Raw genomic sequence first — 10,429 nt, forward strand, 5'->3', positions numbered from 1 at the left:
CTTGATTTGGCTACGAGCTGCGGCCCAAAACCACCTTAAGCTGCCTGGCCAGGGGCCGGGGGGGGGGGACCCTTTCAGGGCCCGTTCTTAGGAATGGGCTTTGAAGCTAGTATAATATAAATAAAACAAAAGGTTGAAGCCAATGTTTGCACACCTTAATTATGGCCTGACCTGGATATCCCAGGCATGCCTGAACTTGTCAGATCGCAGAAGCTGAGCAGGGCTGAACCTAGCTAGCATTTGGATATGAAGGAAACTTCAGTGATTTGGCTGGTAGTTCCACTGAAGAAAATGAGGGGTCATGACACAGAATAAGGAGATGGAAGATCACCTTCAAACATCCCTTGCCTGGCTGCCAGACAGCCCTCCAATCTCCTGTTAGTATTTCATACGCAAGTACTTATTTTTCATATTTAATTTATTGTAAGAGGAAGTTTTGCTATTATGTTGCATTTTATTAGCTTCTGAAAGTTGGATATGAGATTATTTCTTCTTTACAGCACTTTAAAAAAAGAATTCAGTTTAGGTCCTGTAACACTTAGGATCATTTTGTTGAAATAAGTCAGGTTAGCCGCTAAGCAAAGTAAATTTGGCTGCAATAAAAATGACTTAAGTATTTTTTTCTCTCTTCCAAAAAACCCTGTGTTATTCATTTCCTCATTGCTCACCCAATTTAGTCCTAAATATAAAAATAAAACCTTGTGTTTCAACTACACCATTCATTGCATTCTCCACTGTCCCACTCAAATGCTATTGGCTTCAAAAGAACAGTTCCATGTGTATGTGTGGAAACTTGTTTATTGTGTGCCACATTTCCATCAGGTTATATTTAGTTCCTGCAGCAGGTTATTAATTTGGGAACCTTGATGAGCAGAAGGGCTTGGCAGAAAAGATGCCAAGTACATCTGCTTCTCCTGCTGTTCCACTGTTGGACTCCAGTGATGATGCTTTAAAGTTGGGTTTTATCTGAATTCTAATAGCAGGACTTGATGCAAAGGGGCTTACAATTATGTTGATGTTAATTACCAGTATCTTTACCTATGATCATGACTAGCAAATTGGAGTTGGTCATATGTATTTATATCATTCATTTATACCCCACCTTTCTCCCAAAGTGGCTGTATTAGATCTCATATAAGACAGCCTTCCCTTTCTGCATGCTAACAGGCATGTCAGAAAGCTTGCGGCTTTCAAAAGCTGATTTGAGCAGCGATGATAACATTTGCCCTGGGATGCAAGCATTTTTGTCTTGCGTAAATGGAAGAAGTCTTATGTTGACATACACAGGATTTTTGATTCACTGTCTCACAATGACCAAGTTCTTGTATTTGTATCTTTAAAAGTTGGGAGCCAATTTCTTCAAGAAAATATTTCTGGAACATATTCTAAGGCCAAGTGATAAGGAAGGTTTGCTCAGCAATTGCTTAAGAGGCAAGCACTGGCTGGTGCTAGTTGATCTAGCCTGTTGCAATAGAGCACTCCTCAGATTCTTCCTGCAGTCAATTGTTGGTTCATACCACCTTGTTCCCAATTCCATTGTGTGCGATCATATTTGCCAAAGGCAAAATACAAGTTGTACATGACTCTGATCTTTTTCTCAAGGTTATATTTTTAAATAGAAGTAGCCTTTGGAAAGACAGCAAAGGGGAAGGGGCTTCTTCCAGCCTTTCCTTTCTAGCATTTCCCTACCTGCTCCTTGCATGTTTTGCACCTTATGTCAAAGGACAAGGGAGACGTTTGCTTCACTATCCCTGTTTCTCCTTTTATACTTGCAGCTGCCAGAGAGGCTCCTTTAGGTTAAAATTGGGGTGGGGTGGGGGGACAGAATCAGATAACATTGTATAAACCAATCAATCTTTATTTACAGTCATTTAGAGTAGGCCAAAATTTCAGATGCACTAATAAACAATGGCAGTAAAAAGGGAAGGTAATACATAAGTAAAAGGTTAGAAATGCTTCAGCAGTAAAACTCTAGAACTTTTAAAACCATAAAAGTCAGTATTTAAGAGAAGCATTAAATACCATTGAATATTTTAGGAAAGCAGACATAATACAATAAAACTAATAAACTGTTAAAATATAAAATTAAAAGCAAGATTAAGGGACGAACCATAAAAGCAACTAACCAAAAACATAAGTAATTCTATGGACCAATCGGCAAAGTTATAATGCTATACGTCAGTGACCCAATCTTTCCTAGTTCTTGAAGCTAGCCAAGCAAATTTTGCTACTTTGCTAATTAAAACATTATTTGAGTCCAATAGCAACAGTTTCAGGAGATGTTTTCTCAGGCTGCAAGGGCATTCCATAAGTATTGATACTAATGCACCTGTACGAATATGATTATACAACTCAAATAAGACGTGTTCTGTGATCTCTACTTGACCTTCATTGCAAATGCAGAACTGTTCCTCAAGAGGAAGTCCTTCAAATTTCCCACTCAAGTGAGCAGAGGGTAGGGCATTGTGACAAAGGAGGATAAAGGATCTCCTGTGCTCAGGATTTACCACTGTACTTAGATAGTGCATCAGGGTTTTCCTGTTTAAAAGGTCTTTCCTAAAAAGTGGGTCCTGGATATTGTTGAGATCATGTTGTCATATTTCTATCAATCTTGTTTTAACAAGATCTATATCCTCATCATAACCCATAGACAAAAACAATTGATGTGAGAGACCATAGTAGCACAGCTTTTTAGTGAGTACAATTTGCCAAGGTGCAATGAATGTGTCTATCACTTCAATCTTGTCTGTCAAGGGTAGAGGAATGCGTCGGGAGAGGAAGATAATGGAGGTGAATCACTGGCTGCGTAGTTGGTGCCGGCAGGAGAGATTTGGTTTCTGGGACCATGGGATAGGCTTTCTTGAGGAAGGCCTACTAGCACCTGATGGACTGCACTTATCGAAACTGGGGAAGAATGTGTTTGGCAGGAACCTGGGGAGATTCATCAGGAGAGCTTTAAACTAAAGCCACTAGGGGAAGGAGACGATCAACATAGGGAGTGTATGGAAGGAAAACGATCGGAGGCAGCCCAACCGGCAAGGCCAGCTCATAGGGAACCAAAAGCAAAAGGATTCAGATGTCTTTATACTAACGCCCAAAGCATGGGCAATAAAAAGGAAGAGCTGGAACTTCTCATGCTGATGGAAAGGTATGATCTAGTAGGCATCACAGAAACTTGGTGGAATGATTCTCATGACTGGAATTTAATGGTGGATGGATATGAACTGTTCAGAAAAAACAGAATATATCGAAGAGGTGGAGGAGTGGCACTGTATGTGAGGAAAGGGCTTACTTGTCAGGAAATTCTAGTGAAGGAGAGCATATCTACAGTGGAAAGCATCTGGGTGAAAATAAGCGAGGGGAAAACAAACAGTGTGGTGGTTGGTGTCTGCTACCGACCGCCTGACCAACGAGAGGATGTGGATGCTGCACTTTGTGAGCAGCTTGAGAAAATTTCCAAGCTGCAGGACCTTGTCATCATGGGTGACTTCAATTTCCCTGATGTATGCTGGGAAACAAACTCTGCGAAGCATCCTCAGTCATGCAACTTTCTGACCTGCCTGGCTGACAATTTCATTTATCAAATGGTAGATTATCAAATGGTAGAGGTTCAGCCATACTGGACTTAATACTGACCAACAGGCAAGAGTTGGTGGATGAGGTGAAGGAGGTGGGGACCCTAGGGGGAAGTGACCATGTCCTCATAGAATTCCTTTTGAGATGGGGAGCCAAGGAAGCTTGTAGCCAGACGCGGATGTTGGATTTTCGTAGGGCAAACTTTAATAAACTCAGAGACATGAGTGTCATACCATGGATGAGAATGCTGGAAGGGAAGGGAGCATGTGAAGGATGGGTGCTACTCAAACAAGAGTTATTGCATGCACAATCAATGACTATCCCAGAAAGACAAAAACACTGCAGGAGCTCTAAGAAGCCTATTTGGATGAACAGAGAACTTCAAGAGGAACTAAGAAAGAAAAGGAAAATGTTCAGGAAATGGAGGGAAGGACAGAGCTCTAAAGAAGAGTACCTACAGGTTACTAGGCACTGTAGATCAATCATCAGAAAGGCCAAAGCTGAGAGTGAGCTAAGATTGGCCAGGGAAGCCCGTTGTAACAAGAAAAGATTTTTCAGTTATGTGAGGAGCAAACGTAAAGTAAAGGAGGCAATAGGCCCACTGTTGGGTGCGGATGGACAAACTCTAACGGAAGATGCAGAGAAAGCAGAAAGGCTTAGTGCCTATTTTACATCTGTTTTTTCCCACAGGTCAAAGTGTTTAGGCACATCTAGAGATGGCCGTAGCCAAAGGATAGTGTCTGGGTGGCAGGTTAACATGGATAGAGAGGTTGTCGAGAGGCATTTAGCTGCACTGGATGAGTTCAAATCCCCTGGTCCGGATAAAATGCACCCGAGAGTACTCAAAGAACTTTCCAGTGAACTTGCACAGCCCTTGTCCATCATCTTCGAAACCTCTTTAAGGACTGGAGATGTCCCGGAGGAATGAAAGAGAACAAACATTATTCCGATCTTCAAAAAAGGGAGGAAGGATGACCCGGGAAACTACAGACCAGTGAGTCTGACCTCTGTTGTGGGGAAGATAATGGAGCAGATATTAAAGGGAGCGATCTGCAAACATCTGGAGGACAATTTGGTGATCCAAGGAAGTCAGCATGGATTTGTCTCCAACAGGTCCTGCCAGACCAACCTAGTTTCTTTTTTTGACCAAGTAACAGGTTTGCTGGATCGGGGAAATTCGGTTGATGTCATTTACTTGGATTTTAGTAAAGCTTTTGACAAGGTTCCCCATGATGTTCTGATGGATAAATTGAAGGACTGCAATCTGGATTTTCAGATAGTTAGGTGGATAGGGAATTGGTTAGAGAACCGCACTCAAAGAGTTGTTGTCAATGGTGTTTCATCAGACTGGAGAGAGGTGAGTAGCGGGGTACCTCAGGGCTCGGTGCTCGGCCCGGTACTTTTAGAGACAGAGTTCAACGAGATCTGAACACAATGGAAAAATGGGCAAATGAGAACAAGATGCAATTTAATAAAGATAAGTGTAAAGTTCTGCATCTGGCTCAGAAAAATGAAAAGCATGCCTACTGGATGGGGGATACGCTTCTAGGTAACACTGTGTGTGAACAAGACCTTGGGGTACTTGTGGATTGTAAACTAAACATGAGCAGGCAGTGTGATGCAGCGGTAAAAAAGGCAAATGCCATTTTGGGCTGTATCAAAATCACAAGATGTCATAGACCCATTGTATACGGCACTGGTCAGACCACACCTGGAGTACTGTGTGCAGTTCTGGAGGCCTCACTTCAAGAAGAATGTGGACAAAACTGAGAGGATTCAGAGGAGAGCAATGAGAATGATTTGGGACCTGGGGACCATGCCCAATGAGGAAAGGCTGAAGGACTTGGGAAAGTTCAGTCTGGAGAAGAGGAGGTTGAGAGGGGACATGGTTGCTGTCTTTAAGTATTTGAAAGGTCACTTGCAGGAGGGCAGGGAAAGGTTCCTGTTGGCAGCAGAGGACAGGACCCGTAGTAATGGGTTTAAATTAAATGGAAAACGATATCCACTAGATATAAGGAACGAAATGTTCACCGAGTAGTTCAGCAGTGGAATTGACTGCCTAAGGAGGTGGTGAGCTCCCCCTCACTGACAGTCTTCAAGCAGCAACTGGGTAGATATTTATCGTGGATGCTTTAAGCTGATCCTGCATTGAGCAGGGAGTTGGACTAGATGGCCTATATAGCCCCTTCCAACTCTGTTTCCATGATTCTACAATGTTCCATCCCCCACTCATCTCCATTATATTCTTGGCATTGTTCTGTATGCTCATGTTTAAGTTCCAATGCCTGTATCAACTTTCCTGATAATGCCAAGGGATGGGTGCTTTTTTCACAGCTTGGCATCTCTAAACCCATACTTTCCTCTTACCAGCTAGAGTCTGATGGTGATCTGATAGGCATTCTCAAAAGTCAATTAGAAAATAAGCCATCCATGCTGAAGAACCACTCCTTGGAAACTTCTAGTTTTAGCAACTAACAAAGTTACTTGCTAGTAACTTCCATTTTATAGAAATTTGCTTGGGTTGCTGCTATTGTAAAACTCAGTATAGTAAACAATATTACACAATTTTAAAGATCTTTAAAGGTTTCTTCTAAAAATTTAACTGGTAAGATTTGTGTATTTCCCTCTTACATGCCATTATTGATTTTAAAATAATTGTCTCTTCAGTATGGTTTTTCTTAAAAGCAATGTGTTTTGTGGGAAGGAAGGCAGCAAAGTCTGATCCTAGGTTTCAAATCTCTTACTTGTCTTACTTGTTTTTAGAAAGAAGTGGTTGCATCCTGAGTATATTTGAGACTGTTACACTTTAGACCCAAATGAATTGACGCAAATGAAACTTGCTAAGACTGGAACATAGCTCAAGGATTGCCTGAGCCAACGGTGTAATGGTTAAAAGCCACGGCCTCTAACCTGGAGAACTGGGTTTGATTCCCCACACCTCCACATGAAGCCAGCTGGATGACCTTGGGTTAGTCACAGTTCTGTTAGTGCTGTTCTCACAGAGCAGTCCTGTCAGAGCTCTCTCAGCCCTACCTACCTCACCAGGTGTCTGTTGTGGGAAAAGGAAGGGAAGGTGATCATAAGCTGTTTTGAGACTCCTTCTAGTAGTGAAAAGCAGGGTATAAAAGCCATCTCTTCTTCTGATAAAGCTAAGGATTGCCAGATATCTGTTGCCACACCATAAGAGTTAACAGAAAACCATTAGCATTCTGCCACTGTAGCAAAAGGCCATGCAATGGTGTCAGGTAATTCAGGCCACCTTGGTGTAGTGGTTAGGAGCATGGACTTCTTATCTGGCAAGCTGGGTTTGATTCCCTGCTTCTCCACATGCAGCCAGCTGGGTGACCTTGGGCTGACCACAGCACTGATAAAGCTGTTCTGACCGAGCAGTAATATCAGGGCTCTCTCAGCCTCACCTACCTCACAGGGTGTCTGTTGTGGGGAGAGGAAAGGGAAGGCGGTTGTAAGCCACTTTGAGACTCCTTTGGTTAGAGAAAACATATAAGAACCAACTCCTCCTCCTCCTCCTTCCCTGAAACTGTGTTTCCATTTAAAATGGATATCCTATGAGTGGTTTATTCTGAATACCTTCAGTACCTTATTGTGGTAAAAACCAAACAAAATCCACCGTACAGTACAATCTTAAACAAGGTTAAACCTTTCTAAATGCAGTGAAGTTAAGAGTTTAGACAGGTATAACTATATTTAGGACTACACTAGCAATTAAGCAATTAGTATTCCAGTTAGGAAAAGGCAAATGATCTTTCAGAAAATTAAATTCCTATAGCTCTATTAAATGGAGAACTATATAAAAGGAAATTGAATAATAAGAATAAATTGGATGGGAGGGGGTCTTGTAAATCCATCAAGAGATTCTATTTATATATACCACAAACTCCACCTGTAATCTGTACAGCTGTCCCTACCTTTAGAAGAGTAAAGTGGCAGATTTGTGAGTACCATTAAAAGGCAGTAAATATTTGACACTAGTTTAATCTCATATTTCCAAAAAAAGAAGTAGGGGGAAAAAATGTCTGCTCCAGGACCATCATGGCAGCAGAATACAGATGAATTACATCTGAATTACATCTGTATTCTGAATACAGATGAATTACATCTGTGAATTACAGGAAGGAGGGGGTTAAATAAGGTCATTGCCCCCTCCCCCTCAAGGAATGGTGTTGTAGGATTGTCAGTTTCGAGTTGGGATACTTCTGGAGATGTGGGGGTGGAGACTGGGGAGGACAGGGGCCTCAGTGTAGTACAATGGCACAGAATCCACTCTCCAAATCTTTCATTTTCTCCACAGGAACTGTGGCATTAATTCCAGAGGATCTTCAGCATAAACTGAACAGTGCAACTGCACAAGTGGTAAAAACCTTGGGAACATAACATGCTCTCAACCATCCTCTAGTATCTGCAAAAAGCTGCTGAACATTTTTTCCTGTTAAGATCTTTAGCTATTTTATATTTAATGACTGGGTCCCTTGGGGCAATTCTATTCAGCCTCCATATTTGGAAGTGCAGAATTTTAGTAGTTCTCACTCATCAATAAAATAAAAAATAGCATTGCCAAAAAAGCTAAGATTCTCCAGCATGGTATACATTCTGAATTGATTTCTATTCCAATTAACTTGTTTGCTAAAAAAAAAAAAAAAGTACTTAAATGATAACCTAGTAAGCCTTATTAAGTATATTATCTGGTTTATAATTTTTAAGATTGTTTTAACACTGTCATTTTGTAGCTTTTAATTGGATTAATTAATATTACATTTTGTATGAATTTATATTTTATTATACCATTTATAGTGTTCTTTCTGTAACTTTTACAGAAATTAATTTGTGAAAAGTATAAAGAAGACCACAATGAAAAGTGGTTATGCCTTTATCTGCAGTGTCTACACAGAGCCTTTTAGCATTTTGCTTCCATGGTGGCTTAAAGAGAATAGACCCAACATTATCCAAAAGAGTCCTCCTTTTGGTTGGGATGCTGTTCAGCAGAAGGGACCCCTTTTTCCAAGTGCATGCTATCTCTCTCTCTTTCCCTTCTGTAAAGTGGCTGATAGGTGATGGACTGGCAGGGAACCTTGTTCTTCTTTGCTACTGCCTAAAGCATCCAGTTATTTTTAAAAGTCAGTAATTAAGTTCTATAATGAAACAATGCTATAATAGGTTAAAGACTGCTACCATCTTAAAACTTAAGAGTAGACCTTGTGAAAAAATATTTCTGTACGCAGCAGTCCAGCAGGGGTCAGGACACACTCAATAACACTCTCTTGCCTCTTAATAATTTAATGCCATATTGTCTTTTGTTTCTCAATGTAGACTTTTCTGTTATCTCCTTAAACTCTCAGGATTACATGCTGGGGTGTGCTGATGCATATTTATTGCATTTTCAGACATTTGCCTTTCACAGTTCATGCATTTACTGAGGGGAAACATTGCTGTAACAAAAGTCAGGCCATGACAAACACAATTGCTGTATAAAGGGGAAGCATTTGTCAATCTTAATTGTTAATAGCTGTGATGGCTCAGAACCAACTTCATCTGCAAATGGTGGTATCGTATTTTCCAATGGGTTATGTAAAGAAATGAGTACAAAAAAGTAAATTGCTTGTCAAAGTACAACTTTAGATGGCAGAGGGAACTTAAAGGACTTTGTATTTAGCAGGAGAGTCTACTTCATGTATGACGAGAAGCACTTTATTTTTTATTTTTTTAATCACAATACTTACACTCTTTCTCCACAGCCAGGAAATCTCATAACATATGTGTCTGAACAGAGGATGTCCTAGAATCATGGAGTTGGGAGGGACCACCAGGGTGATCTAGTCAAACCTCCTGCACAAGGCAGGAAACTTACAACTACCTGCCCACCCACAGCTGCCCCAATTCCATGCCAGATATCTCTCCAAAAATCCCAAATCCCAGGCCAATCTGGCCAGGAAGAAATTCATCTCCTGACCCCCAAGTGACAATTGGTGTTTCCCTGGGCATGCAAATAAGGTCCACAAGAGCCAGGCATTGACAATCCCTGCTAGCCACCCACTCACAATCTGCCTAAATTCACAGAATCAGGATTTCTGTCAGATGACTTTCTATACTCTGCTTGAACTTCCAAAGGAGAATCCACCACCTCCCAAAGAAGCCCGTTCCACTATGGATCTGCTCTGTCAGGAATATCTTCTAGATGTTTAGCCAAAATTTCTTTTGAATTAATTTCAACCCATTGGTTCTGGTCTGACCCTCTGGGGCAACAAAAAACAACTCTGCTCCATCCTTTATATTACATATTTTCAAGTACTTGAAGATGGCTATCACATCACCTCTTAATCATCTTCTCTCTAGGCTAAACCTCTTTGTAATCTTCTCTCCAGCTACCTCAACCTTTCCTCATATGATCTGGTTTCCAAACCCCTTTCCACCTTTATTGCCCTCCTCTGGATATGCATCCTTTTTCAGTTGTGGTGTCCAAAACTGAATACAGTACTCTTAAATAAGATCTAACCAGAGCATCATAAAGGCCTATTATGCATGGCCGCTGAAATGGCAATTTTGGGTCACATAGAAAATGTGGAGCAGGAAGACGCAAAGCAAACTGCTTATGCATGGGATGGGACGCAATGGCGGCAAAACCCAGAGTAACTGATTATGCACGCGGCGACCCCGGTGCCGCTTCTGGTTGTGCCCTGGTCGTCCGGAAGCTCCACTTTCTTCCGCGTTTTGCTAACATGGCTTTTTCGGCAGCATGCACCGAATCTGCAGCTGGTTGCAGCCGGCGCCATGCGTTATCGGTGATTTTAGGCGATGCCCTTCCACCCCGAATGTGGACCTTCCCCTCCATGCATAATGG

The sequence above is a fragment of the Paroedura picta genome, chromosome 5 (genome assembly GCF_049243985.1).
Source record: "Paroedura picta isolate Pp20150507F chromosome 5, Ppicta_v3.0, whole genome shotgun sequence".
Lineage (NCBI taxonomy): Eukaryota > Metazoa > Chordata > Lepidosauria > Squamata > Gekkonidae > Paroedura > Paroedura picta.